At 41.4% G+C, this 20010-nt stretch overlaps 1 protein-coding gene and 1 pseudogene across 9 annotated transcripts in view; one reads left to right on the top strand and one right to left on the bottom strand.

Moving 5' to 3' along the window:
- Positions 1-20010, top strand: part of ATRX (ATRX chromatin remodeler) — a 298228-nt gene that overhangs the window by 60810 nt on the left and 217408 nt on the right. The window lies entirely within an intron of this gene.
- On the bottom strand, positions 14065-15624 carry LOC129564555 (SWI/SNF-related matrix-associated actin-dependent regulator of chromatin subfamily D member 1 pseudogene; annotated as a pseudogene).

Here is a 20010-nt window from a genome sequence, read left to right as displayed (position 1 = left end):
AGATGGTTGGATGGCATCACCGACTCCATGGACATGAGTTTGAGCAAACTCCAGGAGTTGGTGATGGGCAGGGAGGCCTGGCATGCCATGGTTCATGGGGTTGCAAAGAGATTGAGCAAAAGAACTGAACTGATCTTGCTTGAGGACATGTTTCTCCTTCTTAACAGGAACCTTCTGACTAATACTGTTATCTTAAAATATGTTATGGGAGTGTGTCTGGTAAGACCTTTCTATTATTAGTTCTAATCTTTTTAATTTAATATATATGTTGTGGGAGTGAGTCTGGTAAAGGTATATAAGGCCTTGATAAGACTAGGTAGTGGGGCACTCTCTGTCCCCATTCTGATGTCCTTTCTCAGTCTTTTTTCACTGTAATAAAACTTCTGTCATGCAAAAGTTCTGAGTAATCAAACCTGGGCCCTGATCCCAAAGCTAAATCTTTTCTGGAGATTATGAATCCAACACCATTCACTGTAAGTTATCACCTGGAGAGTGGCTCTTTTTTTGCATGCCCCCCAACAATGGTGCCCTGACTGTTTGGCAGGTCCAGGCCTCCTTCCACAGTATCCTTATAGCCCCTCAGGCTGTCTCCATGCAGCCAACACTAGTCCTCTCCCTTGGGTCTGACCTCTGAAGCTCTAGCCTTGGCCGCCAGTGCCTCCCTTTCCCAGTCCCTCCCAGTGTCTCAGATTGGGGAGTGCCTGGTGGCCATCACCATCTGTGCAGATATCTCTCTGCTGTGTTCTCCTTAAAGCAATTCCTGCACTCTCCTCTGAGGTTCTGAAGCTCCCCCTCTGTCCTGGCTGATCTCCCTGCCAAGTGAGTGGTATTCCTAGTGTGGAGACATTTCCTCTTTCACAGTTCCCTCTCAGAGTCACGAGTCCTGTCCCAATTACTTTTTCCCTCTTTCTTTTTCTATTTTCTTTTGCCCTACTGAGTTATGTGAATATTTTCCTGCCTCTTTGGAAGTCTGAGGTCTTCTGCCAGTGTTTTGTAGATGTTATATGAGAATTGTTCCACATGTAGATATATTTTTGATATATTTGTCAGAGAATGTGAGCTCCATGTCCTACTCCTCCGCCATCTTGATCTGGTTTCTGTTTCTAGTATTTTTTTAATTGAAGTATGATTGATTTATAGTCTTATATTAGTTTAAAGTTTACAGAATAGTGATTCACAGTTTTTATAGATTATGTTCCATTTAAAGTTGTCATAGGGACTTCCCTTGTAGTCCAGTGACTAAGACTCTGTGCTCCCAATGCAAGGACCCTGTGTTCAATCCCTGGCCAGGGAACTAGATCCCACATGCCACAACTAAGACCTGGCACAATTAAATACATTAAAAAATGCATACGCAATAAAGTTATTACAAAATATTGGCTATATTTCCTGTGCTGTGTAATATGTCCTGCAGCTTAATTATTTTATATATATAGTAGATTTTACTTCTTAATCCTCATACCTATTTTGTCCCTCTCCTTTGCCTCTGATAACTACTAGTTTGTTGTCTTTATCTGTGAATCTGTTTTGTTTTATTCATTCATTTCATTTCTTTGGATTCCACATATAAGTGAAAATGTACAATGCTTGTCTTTCTCTGACTTATTTCAGTAAGCATAATACCATCCAGGTTGATCCATGTCTTTGCAGACAGCAAAAATTTCATTATTTCTTATGGCTGAGTAAATTCCATTGTGTAATATATATCATATCGTCTTTATACATTCATCTGTTGATGGATATTAGTTTGCTTCCATATCCTGGCTATTGTTAAGTAATATTGCTGTGAATGCTGGGGTGCATATATTCCGTCAAACTCATGTTTTTCTTTGAATATATATCCAGGCTTGGAATTGCTGGATGATACAGTAGTTCTTGCCACCTATTCTTAATATCTTCTGCTTCTGTTAGGTCCATACCATTTCTGTCCTCTATCGAACCTATCTTTGCATGAAATGTTCCCTTGATATCACTAATTTTCTTGAAGAGACCTCTTGCTTTTCCTATTCTGTTGTTTTCCTCTATTTCTTTGCATTGATCGCTGAGGAAGGCTTTCTTATCTCCCCTTGCTGTTCTTTAGAACTCTGCATTCAGATGCTTATATCTTTACTTTTCTCCTTTGCTTTTTGCTTCTCTTCTTTTCCCAGCTATTTGTAAGGCCTCCTCAGACAGCCATTTTGCTTTTTTGCATTTCTTTTCCATGGGGATGGTCTTGGTTCCTATCTCCTGTACAATGTCAAGAACCTCCGTGAGAAGCAGAAGATATTAAGAATAGGTGGCAAGAATACACAGAAGAACTGTACAAAAAAGATCTTCGCGACCAAGATAATCACGATGGCGTGATCACTCACCTGGAGCCAGACATCTTGGAATGTGAAGTCAAGTGGGCCTTAGAGAGCATCACTACGAAAAAAGCTAGTGGAGGTGATGGAATTCCAGTTGAGCTATTTCAAATCCTGAAAGATGATGCTGTGAAAGTGCTGCACTCAATATGTCAGCAAATTTGGAAAACTCAGCAGTGGCCACAGGATTGGAAAAGGTCAGTCTTCATTCCAATCCCAAAGAAAGGCAATGCCAAAGAATGCTCAAACTACTGCACAATTGCACTCATCTCACATGCTAGTAAAGTTATGCTCAAAATTCTCCAAGCCAGGCTTCAGCAATATGTGAACCGTGAACTCACAGATGTTCAAGCAGGTTTTAGAGAAGGCAGAGGCACCAGAGATCAAATTGCCAACATCTGCTGGATCATGGAGAAAGCAAGAGAGTTCCAGAAAAACATCTATTTCTGCTTCATTGACTATGCCAAAGGCTTTGACTGTGTGGATCACAATAAAGTGTGGAACATTCTGAAAGAGATGGGAATCCCAGACCACCTGACCTGCCTCTTGAGAAACCTGTATGCAGGTCAGGAAGCCACAGTTAGAACTGGACATGGAAAAACAGACTGGTTCCAAATAGGAAAAGGAGTATGTCAGGTCGTATATTGTCACCCTGCTTATTTAAATTATATGCAGGGTACATCATGAGGAACGCTGGGCTGGAAGAAGCACAAGCTGGAATCAAGACTGTGGGAGAAATATCAATCACCTCAGATATGCAGATGACACCACCCTGATGGCAGAAAGTGAAGAGGAACTAAAAAGCCTCTTGACGAAAGTGAAAGAGAGAGTGAAAAGGTTGGCTTGAAGCTCAACATTCAGAAAACAAAGATCATGGCCTCTGGTCCCATCCCTTCATGGGAAATAGATGGGGAAACAGTTGAAGCAGTGTCAGACTTTATTTTTTGGGGCTCCAAAATCACTGCAGATGCTGATTGCAGCCATGAAATTAAAAGACGCTTACTCCTTGGAAGGAAAGTTATGACCAACCTTGATAGCATATTAAAAAGCAGAGACATTACTTTGCCAACAAAGGTCCGTCTAGTCAAGGCAATGGTTTTTCCCATGGTCATGTATGGATGTGAGAGTTGGACTGTGAAGAAAGCTGATCGCTGAAAAATTGATGCTTTTGAACTGTGGTGTTGGAGAAGACTCTTGAGAGTCCCTTGGTTTGCAAGGAGATCCAACCAGTCCATTCTAGAGGAGATCAATCCTGGGTGTTCATTGGAAGGACTGATGCTAAAGCTGAAACTGCAATACTTTGGCCACCTCATGCGACGAGTTGACTCACTGGAAAAGACTCTGATGCATGGAGGGATTGGGGGCGGGAGGAGACAGGGACGACAGAGAATAAGATGGCTGGATGGCATCACCAGCTCGATGGACATGAATTTGAGTGAACTCCAGGAGTTGGTGATGGACAGGGAGGCCTGGCGTGCTGTGATTCATGAGGTCCCAAAGAGTCGGACCTGACTGAGCGACTGAACTGAACTGAACTGACTGATAGTAGTTCTAGTTTTAGTTTTCTGCAGAACCTTCATCCTGCTTTTTATACTGGCTGCACTGATTGACATTCCCACCAACAGTATAGTAGGGTCCCCTTTTTTCCACATCCTCTCCAGCATTGTGTTATTTGTAGGCTTTTTCATGATAGCCATTTTATAGGTGTGAGATGATATCTCATTGTAGTTTTGATTTCCATTTCTCTGGTGATGAGTGATGTTGAGCATTTCTTCATGTGCTTGTTAGTCACCCTAATATCTTTGGAAAATTTTCTATTCAGGTTTTCTACCCATTGTTTGTCTTTTTTAAGAAAAGTATTGAGTTGTATGTGAGCTGTTTGTATATTTTGGATATTAACCCCGCATCAGTCATATCAATTGCAAGTATTTTCTCCCATTTCATAAGTTGTCTTTTGTTGATGTTTACTTTGTTGTGCAAAAAGTGTTATGTTTAATTAGGTCCTATTTGTTTATTTTTGCGTTTGTTTCTTTGCCTTAGGAGACAGATCCAGAAAATATTGCTAGTGTTTATGTCAAAGAATGTCTTGGTTTTCTTTTAAGAGTTTTATGGTTTCCATCCTTACATTTAGGTTTTTAATCCATTTTACATTTATTTTTGTATATGTTGTGAGAAAATGTTCTGATTCTTTTCTTTTTTGCATGTTGTTTGTCCAGCTTTCCTGTATTACTTGTTGAAGAAATTCATTTTTCTATTGCATATTCTTGCCTTCTTTGTGATATATTCATTACTCTTAAGTGCATGGGTTTACTTTTGGGGTGTTTATTCTATCCATTGATTTCAGTGTCTTTTTTGGTTATTACCATACTGGTTTGATTACAGTACCTTTGTAGTATATTCTGAAATTAGAGAGTGTGATACCCCTAGCTTTGTTCTTCTTTGTCAAGATTGCTTTGGTTATTCCAGGTCTTTCATACTTACATACAAAATAAGATTGTTTTTGTTCTAGTTCTGAAACCGTTTACAACAGAATGGGACTCAAACCCAGCCAAAACCCTGCTTGGAACTTGAACCCATGTGGCTGGGACCTAGTTCAGTTCAGTTCAGTCACTCAGTTGTGTCCGACTCTTTGCGACCATATGAATCACAGCATGCCAGGCCTCCCTGTCCATTACCAACTCCTGGAGTTCACTCAAACTCATGTCCACAGAGTCGGTGATGCCATCCAGCCATCTCATTCTCTGTCGTCCCTTTCTCCTCCTGCCCCCAATCCCTCCCAGCATCAGAGTCTTTTCCAGTTTGTCAACTCGTCACATGAGGTGGCCAAAGTATTGCAATTTCAGCTTTAGCATCAGTCCTTCCAAGGAACACCCAGGATTGATCTCCTCTAGAATGGACTGGTTGGATCTCCTTGCAGTCCAAAGGACTCTCAAGAGTCTTCTCCATCACCACAGTTCAAAAGCATCAATTCTTCAGCGATCAGCTTTCTTCACAGTCCAACTCTCACATCCATACATGACCATGGGAAAAACCATAGCCTTGACTAGACGGACCTTTGTTGGCAAAGTAATGTCTCTGCTTTTTAATATGCTATCCAGGTTGGTCATAACTTTCCTTCCAAGGAGTAAGCGTCTTTTAATTTCATGGCTGCAATCAGCATCTGCAGTGATTTTGGAGCCCAAAAAAATAAAGTCTGACACTGTTTCCACTGTTTTCCCATCTATTTCCCATGAAGTGATGGGACCAGATGCCATGATCTTTGTTTTCTGAATGTTGAGCTTCAAGCCAACCATTTCATTCTCTCTTTCATCAAGAGGCTTTTTAGTTCCTCTTCACTTTCTGCCATCAGGGTGGTGTCATCTGCATATCTGCGGTGATTGATATTTCTCCCAGCAATCTTGATTCCAGCTTGTGCTTCTTCCAGCCCAGCATTCTTCATGATGTACTCTGCATATAAGTTAAATAAGCAGGGTGACACTATACAACCTTGACGTATTCCTTTTCCTATTGGGAACTAGTCTGTTGTTCCATGTCCAGTTCTGACTGTTGCTTCCTGACATGCATACAGGTTTCTTAAGAGGCAGGTCAGGTGGTCTGGTATTCCCATCTCTTTCAGAATGTTCCACAGCTTATTGTGATCCACATAGTCAAAGGCTTTGGCATAGTCAATAAAGCAGAAATAGATGTTTTTCTGGACCTCTCTTGCTTTCTCCATGATCCAGCAGATGTTGGCAGTTTGATCCCTGGTTCCTCTGCCTTTTCTAAGACCTACTTTAACATGTGGAACTTTACAGTTCACGTATTGCTGAAGCCTGTCTTGGATAATTTTGAGCATGACTTTACTAGCGTGTGAGATGAGTGCAACTGTGTGGTAGTGTGAGCATTCTTTGGCATTGCCTTTCTTTGGGATTGCAATGAAGACTGACCTTTTTCAGTCCTGTGGCCACTGCTGAGTTTTCCAGATTTGCTGGCATACTGAATGCAGCACTTTCACAGCATCATCTTTCAGGATTTGAAATAGCTCAACTGGATTTCCATCACCTCCACTAGCTTTGTTTATAGTGATGCTCTCTAAGGTCCACTTGACTTCACATTCCAAGATGTCTGGCTCCAGGTGAGTGATCACGCCATCATGATTATCTTGGTCACGAAGATCTTTTTTGTACAGTACTTCTGTGTATTCTTGCCACCTCTTCTTAATATCTTCTGCTTCTTTTAGGTCCATACCATTTCTGTCCTTTATCAAGCCCATCTTTGCATGAAATGTTCCCTTGATATCTCTAATTTTCTTGAAGAGATCTCTTGTTTTTCCTATTCTGTTGTTTTCCTCTGTTTCTTTGCATTGATCGCTGAGGAAGGCTTTCTTATCTCTCCTTGCTGTTCTTTGGAACTCTGCATTCAGATGCTTATATCTTTCCTTTTCTCCTTTGCTTTTCGCTTCTCTTGTTTTCACAGCTATTTGCAAGGCCTCCTCAGACGGCCATTTTGCTTTTTTGCATTTGTTTTCCATAGGGATGGTCTTGGTCCCTGTTTCTTGTACAGTGTCACGAGCCTCCATCCATAGTTCATCAGGCACTCTATCAGATCTAGTCCCTTAAATCTATTTCTTACTTCCACTGTGTATGATCATAAGGGATTTGATTTAGGTCATATCTGAATGGTCTAGTGGTTTTCCCTACTTTCTTCAATTTCAGTCTTAATTTGGCAAGAAGGAGTTCATGATCTGAGCCACAGTCAGCTCCCGGTCTTGCTTTTGCTGACTGTATAGAACTTCTCCATTTTTGACTGCAAAGAATATAATCAACCTGATTTCAGTACTGACCATCTGGTGATGTCTATGTGTAGAGTCTTCTCTTGTGTTGTTGGAAGAGGGTGTTTGCTATGACTAATTCATTTTCTTGGCAAAACTCTATTAGCCTTTGCCCTGCTTCATTCCGTGCTCCAAGGCCAAATTTCCCTGTTACCCCTGGTGTTTCTTGACTTCCTGCTTTTGCATTCCTGTCCCCTGTAATTAAAAGCACATCTTTTTTCGGTGTTAGTTCTAAAAGGTCTTGGAGGTCTTCATAGAACCGTTAAACTTTAGATCCTTCAGTGTTACTGGTTGGGGCATAGGCTTGGACCACCGTGATGTTGAATGGTTTGCCTTGGAAACGAAGAGAGATCATTCTGTCGTTTTTGAGATTGCATCCACGTACTGCATTTCCGACTCTTTTGTTGACCGTGATGTCTACTCCATTTCTTCTAAGGGATTCCTGCTCACAGTAGTAGACATAATGGTCATCTGAGTTAAATTCATCCATTCCAGTCCATCTTAGTTCGCTGATTCCTAGAATTTCAAAGTCACTCTTGCCATCTCCTGTTTGACCACTTCCAATCTGCCTTGATTCACGGACCTAACATTCCAGGTTTCTATGCAATATTGCCCTTTACAGCATCACACCTTGCTTCTATCACCAGTCACATCCACAATTGGGTTTTGGTTTTGCTTTGGCTCCATCCCTTCATTCTTTCTTGAGTTATTTCTCCACTGATCTGCAGTAGCATAGTGGGCACCTAGGGACCTGGGAATTCCTCATTCAGTATCCTATCATTTTGCCTTTTCATACTGTTCATGGGGTTCTCAAGGCAAGTATACTGAAGTGGTTCGCCATTCCCTTCTCCAGTGGACCACATTCTGTCAGACCTCTCCACCATGACCCGCCTGTTTTGGGTGGCCCCACACGGCATGGCTTATTTTCATTGAGTTAGACAGGGCTATGGTCCATGTGGTCAGATCGACTAGTTTTCTGTGAGTATGATTTCAGTGTGTCTGCCCTCTGATGCCCCCTCGCAATACTTATCATCTTATTTGGGTTTCTCTTATCTTGGTAGTGGGATATCTCTTCACAGCTGCTCCAGCAAAGCCCAGCCGCTGCACCTTACCTTGGACAAGGGGTAGCTCCTCAAGGCCGCCCCTCCTGACCTCGAACTTGGAGTTGCTCCTCTCGGCCCTCCTTCCCCCGCCCAGCCTCCGCCTCTTGGACGTGGGGTAGCTCCTCTCGGCTGCCGGCCCTGACCTCTGGCGTGGGGTAGCTCCTCTCAGCCGCGGTTCTGTGCGTGGTTGGTTGCGCCGCCGGAGCGGCGTCTCACGTCGCGTCTGTGCCCAGCCAAAATCTGCTTGGACTTGAACCGCTGTGGGTGGGACTGAAACCCAGCCAAAACCCATAGTACTTGGTTTCTGGACCTAATGAAGCTCAGGTTCTTAATGTCTAATTGCAGAAAGAATTCAGTGAGAGTCAAAGTGATAATAAGATGTGGATTTATTCAGATACAGAGAGAAGCACACTCCACAGACAGAGTGTGGGCCATCACAGAGGGTGAGTGCAGCCATGAAATGTGGCGGGGTTAGTTTTGATATGTTGGATAATTTAATATGCTAATGAGCGGGAGGATTATTCCAGCTATTTGGGGGAATGGGTGGAGATTTCCAGGATTTGGGCAACTGCCCATTCCTTGGTCTTTTAACAGTGCCTTGGAACTGTCATGGCACTTCTGGTTGTGTCATTATACAGATCAGATTGAGGATCAAGACCCAGTCTTCTCTGCCATATTGGTCTCATTTGATTCTAATCATTTATGTCGTGCCTTTGGGTGATGTTATTTCAGAAGTTTTGCCCTGCCCCTTTCACTCCTGTTACAGTTCTATGAAAAATGTCTTTGGTATTTTGATAGGGATTTCATTGAATATGTGGATTGCCTTGGGTAATATTGTCATTTTAGCAATATTAATTTTTCCAGTCCATGAACATGATATATCTTTCCATCTGTTTGTGTCATCTTTTTCTTTCATCAGTGTTTTACAGTTTTCATAGTACAAGTCTTTTACCTCTTTAGTGAGATTTTTGGGGTGGTGGTAAATGGGATTGTTTTTTAAAGCTCCCTTTCTGATAGTTCATGTTGTTTTACAGAAATGCAATAGGTAGTTGTATCCAGTATCTTTCAAATTGATGAGGTCCAGTAATTTTTTGGTGTGTTTTTAGGATTTTCTATGTAGGGATGATCCTAATTAAGTCAGTGCTTGGAAATAGGTGCATATAAAATATGCGTGATAGAGATAATAGAACACAGTGATGAAAAATAGTATTGTGAAGATTCATCGAATTGAGCTTGTTTATTTTAACAGCTTGTTTCTCTAAAATGATGTTGGAATTTTTGTAATACCTTTTCATAGATCCTGTTACAGGTGACATTGTTCATAACACATTCTCAGTTGAAGACAGTTTGAGTTTTTCTACCAACAGTTGTCGTTTCTTCAGACTTCTAGCTTTCAAGAAAACTGTTTTCAAGGTGCACTCAGTTTTATAGTGAAAGATTGGCTGTCAGAAGTGATGACACAATCTGGCTTGACCATTGTACCCATTTTTCACAATGCCAGTCCCACTCTTACTGCCTTTATATGTCCCTCAACATCTTTACTCTTCCTTTATATATTCATCAAAGCCATTTTCCTTTTAGCTGCTGAATGGTAACTATGGTTGGCCTTGGGAACAGTGTCCTGTGTGGGAAGCAGGGCACTTTGTCCCGGGAGGTGTGCTTTACCTAACTCCTTTTTAACCGCTGGCCCCCATTCCCCTGAGCCATGAGGTGAAAACTAGCTCCCCTCAGGACTTCTCATGTCCTTTCTGCAAGCAAAGTTGCTTTATTATTAAAATAATATTAAATTGTAGTTCTTTCCCACTTGAAATTATTAGAATATCTTAGCTAATGGTTAAGTTCCATTTAAAGTATTTCTTGATGTATTTTGATTAATATAGCACTAGTTCAACTGGTATAATCTGTCATGTAAATGTATAATCTGCCCTTCCTGTTTTTTATGGTTAATTAGGTTATTTCCAAATCTTTTTCTGATACAAATGATACTGTAGTTTGTACATGTCCTCATTCATAGCTTTGTGGCCACACACAATACCAGCTTTCTTTTAATATTTGTCTGATATATCAAATATCTTTTAAAAAATTACTATTTTAACTATTTTTAAGTTTACAGTTCAGTACCATTAAGTACAGTGGCAGTCTTTTGTAACCATTGTTACTCTCCATTTCCAGATCTTTTTCATCTCCAAAACAGAAACTCCGTACCCATTAAACAATAACTCTGCATTCCTTACCTCCCTTCAACCCTATTCTACTTTCTGTCTATGAATTTGACTGCTCTAGGACCTTCATCTAAGTCAAAGTATACAGTGTTTCTTCTTTTGTTGTGCAGTGGCTTATTTAGTTAGTATAATGTTTTCAATGTTCCTCTGTGGTGTAGCATGTATCAGAATTTCATTCCTTTTTAGGGAGGATCATTCCATTTATACTATACCATTTGTATGCTATATTTTACTTATCCATTCACCTGTTATTATGGACATATTACTTATTTCCACCTTTTTGGCCCTTGTGAATAATACAAGTATGAACATTGATGTATAAATTTCTCTTTGGGTGACAGCTTTCCTTTCTTTTGGTATATACTCAGAAGTGAAGTTGCTGGAACATATGGCAATTGAGAAAAAGAAAGATATACCCATTTGAATGCAGAGTTCTAAAGTGCAGCTAGGAGAGATAAGAAAGCCTTCCTCAGTGATCAGTGCAAAGAAATAAAGGAAAACAATAGAATGGGAAAGTCTAGAGATCTCGTCAAGAAAATTAGAGATACCAAGGGAACATTTCATGCAGAGATGGGCTCAATAAAGGACAGAAATGGTATGGACCTAACAGAAGCAGAAGATATTAAAAAGAGGTGGCAAGAATACACAGAACTGTACAGAAAATATCTTCACGACCCAGATAATCACAGTTTGGGGATCATCAACCTAGAGCCAGACATCCTGGAATGTGAAGTCAAGTGGGCCTTAGAAAGCATCACTATGAACAAAGCTAGTGGAGGTGATGGCATTCCAGTTGAGCTCTTTCAAATCCTAAAAGATGATGCTGTGAAAGTGCTGCACGTGCTATACAGTAAATCCTTGTTGTTTGTTTTATGTATAGTGATGTGTATCTCGTTATCCCACACTTCTGATTTATTCCTCCCCGTTACCTGTTGGTAACCATAAGATTCTTTTCTAGGTCTGTGAGTTTGTTTCTATTTTGTACTTAGATTCATTTGTATTATTTTTTAGATTTCCCATAAATGTGGTACAGTAAGTCCCCTACATACAAATGAGTTCCATTCTGAGAGTGCACTCGTAAGTCCAATTTGTTCGTAAATCCAACAGCCTAGGTATCCAACTAACACAATGGACTCTATACTGCTGTACTGTAATAGGTTTAGAATAGGTTCACATCTTTGAAAGTTCACAACTTGAAGGTTCATATAGGGGATCTGCTGTATTAAATAATATTTCTTTCCGTTTCTCACTTAACTTCCCTCAGTATGATAATCTCTAGGTCTGTCTATGTTGCTGCAAATGGCATTATTTCATTCTTTTTTATGGCTGAGTAATATTCCATTGTGTATATATATCATATCTTCTGTATGTGTTTATCTGTTGATGGACAGTTAGATTGCTTCCATATCTTGGCTATTGTAAATAGTCTTGCTCTGAACATTGTGGTTCATATATGTTCCCAAGTTATTGGGTTTTTGTCTTTTCTGGATATATGCCGAGGAGTGGGGTTGCTGGATTGTATGGTAATTCTAGTTTTGATTTTTGAAGGAACCTCCATACTGCTTTTTATAATGGCTGCACTAGTTTACATTCTAACCATCTGTACAGGTGAGACCCACACCCTCTCCAGCGTTTTTACTTGTGGATTTTTTGGTGATGGCCATTCTGATTGGTGTGAGGTGATACCTTATTGTGGTTTTGATTTGCATTTCTTTAGTAAGCAGTGATATAGAGCATCTTTTCATGTGCCTGTTGTCCATTTATTTTTTGAAAAAGTGTCTTTTGGTCTTCTCATTTTTTCAATTGGGTATTTTTTTTTTTTTATATTGAGTTGTAATCCTGTGTCAGTGACATCATGTGCAGATATTTCCTACCATTTCTTTTTCTTTTGTTCATGGCTCCTTTGCTGTGTAAAAGCTTTTAAGTTTGGTTAGGTCCCATTTGTTTTTTTTTTTTTTTCAGAAGATTCTTTTATTGAAACTGGGTGATATCGATAAGGGGACAGTACAAAAAATTTTTTGTACTGAAAAAAACATAATAATTCAGTTAATAAAAACAGTTATCTTCAATAGGGACACTGTAGGAGTGCTGAGCTTCCTTCTCATGGTTGCAGCCCCAGGAACAGAGGTTGTCCAGTGTCACTCTGGGGAGAACCTTTCAGGGAGTGGGGGGATAATAACTGGAAGGATAAGATGCAGAGAAAGTCCTGTTGTCCCCAGCGTGGAACAGGCAGGGATACAGGGCTGTGGGATGTGCTCACAGGAGTCTGTTGAGCGGGTGGGGAAGCAGGGGCTTTGTCAGTTCTGCAGGTTTACAGCCCATGCTAAATAAAATTACCCCTCTGTGCTCAGCTGTCTCCCACACTGCTGTGTTGAGTCTGTGAGCCTGGGATATGCTAACTTGGGGGTCATACAACCTGGAAGAATCTGAGACTCTCCTGGAAAGATATGAAACCATCTCCGTTCCAAGGGGCCAAGATTGCACAATAAGATCCTGCTGTTACCTGAGGGGTCTGAAGCTTTGAGGGTGCAGGCTGGGGAGTCAAAATCCTGTGAGGCAGGGAGAAGGATGAGTTACAAACCCAAGTCAGAGCTCTCTCTAGCCCTACGCGCCTTCACTCCTCAGTGCCCTAGAAGTCACCAGTGGGTGTCACCTGGGCAGACAAGGGACAGAAAGAATGGGATGGCCCAAGGCTTTTACCTGTTTGATTGCAGGCCTGTTTCTCCGTGAAAGGATGGGGGAGGCAGGGTGGAGTGAATGAATGAGTCACACCTCCACTCAGGAAGGAACAGCCTCTGCTGGCAATGACAGAACCCTAGGTTAGGTTCCCAGGGCTCTGACAGGGAAAGGCAAGATTTCCCCACCTGAATGCCATCAGTTAGGACAGACAGGAGGGAATCCTTAGCAGCAGCTACAGGGAGTATGCTGGGAGGGAGCAATACTACGAGAACAAACTGATGTTGGCCCCCCTCCGAGGGAGTGGAGAAGCACTGAGACATCAGGCCTATCTGCAGGGCTGCGGACTGACCTGGGGCTCAGTGGAGCCTGAGAGCCAGGGTTCGTTTAGTGCTAGAGAGCAACAAGTGAAGGGAGAGTTTGCTCTAAACCTGTGGAGGGAAGGAAGGAAATTGGATTCTGTTATCAGGAGAGCCAAGATCAACTAGCTTATAGAGTGCCCCCAGGCATGAGTTGTGGAGAAGGGGCTACAGCTCCTAACTCTTGGGTCTCTGAAGGGCAAGATCAGTGTAGTTGGTCCCCTTGAAGACCACTTGGCCTTAGGCCCAGTCCATTCACTGCATTAATTACCAAACTATGGGTTCTCTCTCTAATACTATCTAGAGGTCCTGTGCAGACCAGGGGAAGGGAGAGGCACATGGGAAATTTGTGGGGCAAAGGGAAGCTGGGGACAGGAAGGAATGGGGTGGGAGAAGAGGATAACTGCTGTCATGTGATACCCTCTTCATTCTGGTGTTGTCCTAGAACCCACAGCATCCCCTGGAAGGCCCCAGGCAAGAGTATGAGGCACACAGCACAGGGCCCAAATAAAGAAATTGGTCCAGCCAAATCAGGGCTTTGTGGGTGAAGCTCTATGTATTTCAGATTCTCAGGGCTTGCGCTAATTTTTGTCATCTCTGCTGCACCTTGGAGTAGAAATATCGGCACACAGCCTCCTGGGCCCAAGGCTGGAAGTAGAACTCTGCTCAGCGTTCCTCCTGTGGGTCATCCACCACATCAGTCATGGTCTTTAGGTCCCGGCCCTGGGACTGAAGCCAGTCATTGATGAAACCTTGAGGGTCTCTGGCAGAGCTCAGCAAGAACTCTCGTTGGGTCTTCAGCAGATTGATAGTTTCTGTTGTCTCATGGATCTTGTTGTGTAGAGTAGCAGTCTCCTGCTGGCTAGCCGTAGACAGCAGAAAAGAATTCATCTGGGTCTTCATGGTGTCATCCACTTTCACATCAGTGTCATAACAAGCTGTCTTTTTCTGATCAATCGGGTCAACACTGATGACATGATTAATGATGATGGACTCAGGTGTCATAAGCAAGGCATGGAGCTGTTGGGGGACCTCTGAAAACTTCATAGGTTGAGAATCAAAGATCTGCTGGAGGTACTTGTTAGAGATGACAAACTCCCGCTCATGTCGGTCCTGGAGCTTATGTGTCTTAATATATTGCCACAGTGCTTGAATGATCACTGGACAGGTCTGGGTGTGGATGCCCAGGAGCCAAGCCAGACAAGGGTCTGATTTAAACTGAGGAGACTAGTAATTCAGTATCAGCAGGACAGTACACCATACATTCACATCTCCTGGCTATTTTCACCTGGAAGCCATCCATCTCCTGGGTAGTGGTGGTCCTGTGCCATTCTACCAGATGGTTGTCTGGTCCATACAAGTCTTTGTCCAGTTGAATTACCAAGGACTTAAAAGAAGAGAACGTCCTCTTTTGTTTGGTGGCATCATATTTGGACAAGGCTGAATTCTTCAGGAGCCGTCCTTCTACCTGAAGCTCCCAGGAAGCCACCATCCCTTCCCCATCCTCGGCATCTGACTTAGCCAGATTGAAAGTGTTAGAAATGAAAATTCACAGCTTTCGTTTTTGCTTGATGGGATGTTTCAAGGCTTCCTGGATATCTAGCCCTTTGCTCACGATAGTCTGGTCCAGTTTCCTTTCAAAAGCCAAGAGATCCATATAGGCTTAGGATTCTGGTACCATTTCATGAATCCTTTGAGATAAAATTTTGTCAGCCATCATTTTTTTGCATTGTGATTCCGATTTTGGACTGCCTGCTGCTGGATCTGCTGAGGCGCAGGTCTCTTGCGGGACTGGTCCATCCCTGACTGAGCCAGGCCAGGTCAGACTGAAGGGTTCCCCCCATAGCCAGGGGGTCCCAAGGAGGGTCCCTGGGGTGTTATTTGGCTACCTGGTAGCATACCTGGTCTCCGATAGGCTGCTTTGGGCACCCAGGAGCGGTACAGCCCTTGACTCCTTGCTGGGCCCATTTGCACCAGACTCCCCCGTGCCCTGCCCAGGCCCAGGGCAGCCAACACGCCCACCCCTCCCTGAGACTCTGGCACCCTGCTGGGAGCCAGGGATTGGAAACCCGCCCAGGCTGCCATCTTTCCTGGAGGTGCTGCTGAAGCTGCGCAAAGAGCCGAACTGGAATTCCTATTTTTATTTTTATTTCTATTGCTTTGGGAGACTGACTTAAGAAAACGTTGATACGATTTATGTCAGGGAATGTTTTGCCTATGGTTTCTTCTAGGAGTTTTTTGGTGTCATGACTATGTTTAGGTCTTTAAACCATTTTGTGTTTATTTTTGTATGTGGTATGAGGGAGTGTTCTAACTTCACTGATTTACATGAGGTTGTCTAGTTTTCCCATTGCCACTTGTTGAAGAGACTGGCATTTCTCCATTGTTTATTCTTGCCTTCTTTGTTGAAGATTAACTGTAGATGTTTGAGTTTATTGTTGGGCTCTCTATTTTTTTCTGTTCTTCTATATGTCTGTTTTTGTGCCAATGGCATGCTGTTTTATTACTGTAACTTTTTACTATTGTCTGAAGTCTGGGAGGGTTATGCCTCCAGGTTTGTTCTTTTCCCTCAGGATTGCTTTGGCAGTTCTGGGTCTTCTGTGGTTCTATATTAAGCTTATGATTGTATTAAGCCTGTAGATTGCTTTGGATAGTATGACCATTTTACTAATATTTATTCTTCCAATCCAAGAGCATGGGATATCTTTCCATTTCTCTGAATCATCTTCAGTTTCCTTTTTCACTGTTTTGTAGTTCTCAATGTATAGCTGTTTTACCTCATTGGTTAGGTTTATTCCTAGGTATTTTATGGTTTTGGATTCTATTATACTATTTATTAAAATTATTTTTATATTTATTTATTTGGTTACACCTTGTGGTTTGCAGGAACTTAGTTTTTAGAACAGGTATTGAACCCAGGCCCCAGCAGTAAAAGCACCAAGTCCTGACCACTGGACCTACAGGAAACTCCTTGGATGCTATTTTAAATGGGATTCTTTTTACTTTCTCTTTATGAGATTTCATTGTTATTATAAAGAAATGTAACATATTCTGTATATTAATCTTATATTCTTTTACCTTGCTAAATTGACTTATTAGTTAATAGATTTTGTGTGGAGTCCTTAGGAATTTCTGTATAGTATGTCATATGCATATAGTCACAGTTTTATCTTTCCCTTCCAATTTGAATATGTTTTATTTCATTTCCCTTTTTGATTGCTGTGCCTTTGCTCAGTTTTGAATTTGGTTGTTTGGGTTTTTCCTAGTTGAATTGTGGGATTTCTTTATGTTTCCTATCAGTACCATTTTCTCCCATTTTGTGGGTTGTCTTTTTATTCTCTTAATAATAGCCTTTGATGCACAAAATGTTTACATTTTGGTGAAATCCAGTTTATTTTTTGTTGTTGTTGTTGCCTGTGGTTTTGGTTTCATATTCAAGAAAGCATAGCCAAATCTGATATCATGAAGATTCCCCTTGTATTTTCTATAAAGAAATGGATGGTTTTCAGTTCAGTTCAGTTCAGTCGCTCAGTCGTGTCCGACTCTTTGCGACCCCATGAATCATAGCACGCCAGGCCTCCCTGTCCATCACCAACTCCCGGAGTTCACTCAAACTCATGTCCACAGAGTCGGTGATGCCATCCAGCCATCTCATTCTCTGTCGTCCCCTTCTCCTCCCGCCCCCAATCCTTCCCAGCATCAGAGTCTTTTCCAGTGAGTCAACTCTTCGCATGAGGTGGCCAAAGTATTGCAGTTTCAGCTTTAGCATCAGTCCTTCCAATGAACACCCAGGATTGATCTCCTTTAGAATGGACTGGTTGGATTTCCTTGCAGCTACTCTTTTTAGGTTTTTGATGAATTTTGAGTTAATTTTTGTATGTGGTGTAAGGCAAGGGTCCAATTCAATATTTTGCATGTGGATGTCCAGTTTTTCCCATATTGTCCTTTTCCTGTTGTATATTGTTGATACCCATCTTGAAAATCCATTGACCACATATATGCAAGGCTTTTTTTCTGGGTTCTATAGTCCATTGTTCTGTATGTTCTTCTGCCAGTACTACACTGTTTTGATTATTTTAGCTCTGTATTTAGATTTTTTAAGTTTAAGTTTAGTTGATTTACTGTTGTGTTTTTTATATATATATATGTTATATACACCAAAGTGATTCAGTTATGCCTATATATTTTCCACATTAGTTTCCAGTATAGGTTATTGCATGATATTAAGTGTAGTTCCTTGTGTTATATGGTAAATTCTATTGGTTTAGTAGTTAGTTTTGAAATTAGGAATTGTGAGTTCTTTAATTTTGTACTTTTTCATAATTGTTTTGGCTATTCAAGATTCCTCAAGAATTTTAGAATTGATTTTTCTGTTTTTGCAAAAATATCTTGTGATTTTGATAGGAGTTGAAAGAATCTGTAGACCACTTTGAGTACTACTGCCATCTTAAAAATATTTGTGTGTTTAACTTTTTCCAGCTGTGAAAAGATTGCTGTTTTGCAGCTTACCAGAAGTCTTTCACCTCCTTGGTTAAATTTATTCCTAAATATTTAATTCTTTCTGATGCTATTGTAAATGCAATTGTTTTCCCAGTTTCCATTTTGGATTGTTGGTTGTTAGTATAGAAAAATACAGCTGATTTTTGTGTGTAAATTTTGTATCCACCAGCTTTAAAATTTGTTAATTAACTGTGATAAGAATTTTTGTTATGAATTCTTCTAGGATTTCCTACATGTAAGTTGTCATCTGTGGACAGAGATAAGTTTACTCTTCCTTTGCAGTTTGCGTTATAATATGCTACTTTAAGCAATTTGTTAAGTGAGCATGAAACCATTTACCTCAGATTGGGACTTGAACCCATTTGGATAAGACTCAAACCTAGCCAAAATCCATGGTACCTGGTTTCAGGGCCAAATAAATCTCAGGTTCTTGATGTCTCATCACAGAAAGAATGCAGTGAGAGACAAAGTGCTAGGTAGGAAATAGATTTATTCTGATTCAGAGAGAAGCACACTCCGTAGACAGAGTGTGGACCATTGAAGAGGGCTGTGTGGCTGCAAAATGTGGCATGGTTAGTTTAAATAGGCAGGGAAATTTAATATGCTAATGAGTGGGAGGATTATTCCAACAATTTTCTGGAAGGGATGGAGATTTCCAGGATTTGGGGCACTGCCCACTCCTTGGTCTTTTAACAATGCCTTGGAACTGTCATGGTACCTCTGGGTGTGTCATGTCACTTACTGATTGAGGACCAAGGTCTAGTCTTGTCTGCCATCTTGGTCCCTCTTGACTCTAATCAACTTATGTTATGTCCTTCAGTTCAGATCAGTCACTCAGTCATGTTCTACTCTTTGCGACCTCATAGACTGCAGCATGCCAGGCTTCTCTGTCCATCACCATCTCCTGGAGCTTGCTCAAACTTATGTTCATTGAGTCGGTGAGGCCATTCAACCATCCCATCCTCTATCGTCCCCTTCTCCTCCCACCTTCAATCTTTCCCAGGATCAGGGTCTTTTCAAATAAGTCACTTCTTCGCAACAGGTGGCCAACGTATTAGAGCTTCAGCTTCAGCATCAGTTCTTCCAATGAATATTCAGGACTGATTTCCTTTAGGATGGACTGGTTTGATTTCTTTGTAGTCCTAGGGACTCTCCAACACCACAGTTCAAAAGCATCAATTCTTCGGCACTCAGCTTTCTTTATAGTTCAGCTCTCACATCCATACATGTCTACTGGGAAAACCATAGCTTAGACTAGATGGACCTTTGTCGGCAAAGTAATGTCTCTGCTTTTTACTATGCTGTCTAGGTTGGTCATAGCTTTTCTTCCAAGGAGCAAGCATCTTTTAATTTCATGGCTGCAGTCAACATCTGCAATGATTTTGGAGCCCAAGAAAATAAAGTCTCTCACTGTTCCATTGTTGCCCCATTTATTTGCCATGAAGTGATGGGACCAGATGCCATGATCTTCGTTTTTTGAATGTTGAGTTTTAAGCCACCTTTTTCATTCTCTCCTTTCACTTTCATCAAGAGGCTCTTTAGTTCTTGGCTTTCTGCGATAAGGGTGGTGTCATCTGCGTATCTGAGGTTATTGATATTTCTCCCGGCAATCTTGATTCCAGCTTGTGCTTCATCCAGCCTGGCATTTCTCATGATGTACTCTGCAGATAAGTTAAATAAGCAGGGTGACAATATACAGCTTTGATGTATTCAAAGTTCCAAATTTGGAACCAGTCTGTTGTTCCATGTCCAGTTTTAAATGTTGCTTCTTGACATGCATATAGATTTCTCATGAGTCAGGTCAGGAGGTCTGGTATTCCCATCTCTTTCCGAATTTTCTACATTTGTTGTGATATGCACAGTTAAAGGTTTTGGAGTAGTCAATAAAGCAGAAGTACGTGTTTTTCTGGAAATTTCTTGCCTTTTTGATGATCCTGCGGATGTTGGCAATTTGATCACTCGTTCCTCTGACTTTTCTAAATCCAGCTTGAACATCAG

The sequence above is a fragment of the Moschus berezovskii genome, chromosome X (assembly GCF_049115385.1).
Source record: "Moschus berezovskii isolate FMDL1 chromosome X, NW_MosBer_1.0, whole genome shotgun sequence".
Lineage (NCBI taxonomy): Eukaryota > Metazoa > Chordata > Mammalia > Artiodactyla > Moschidae > Moschus > Moschus berezovskii.
Note: the sequence above shows the minus strand (reverse complement) of the source record. Positions and strands in the feature narration are given on the sequence as shown.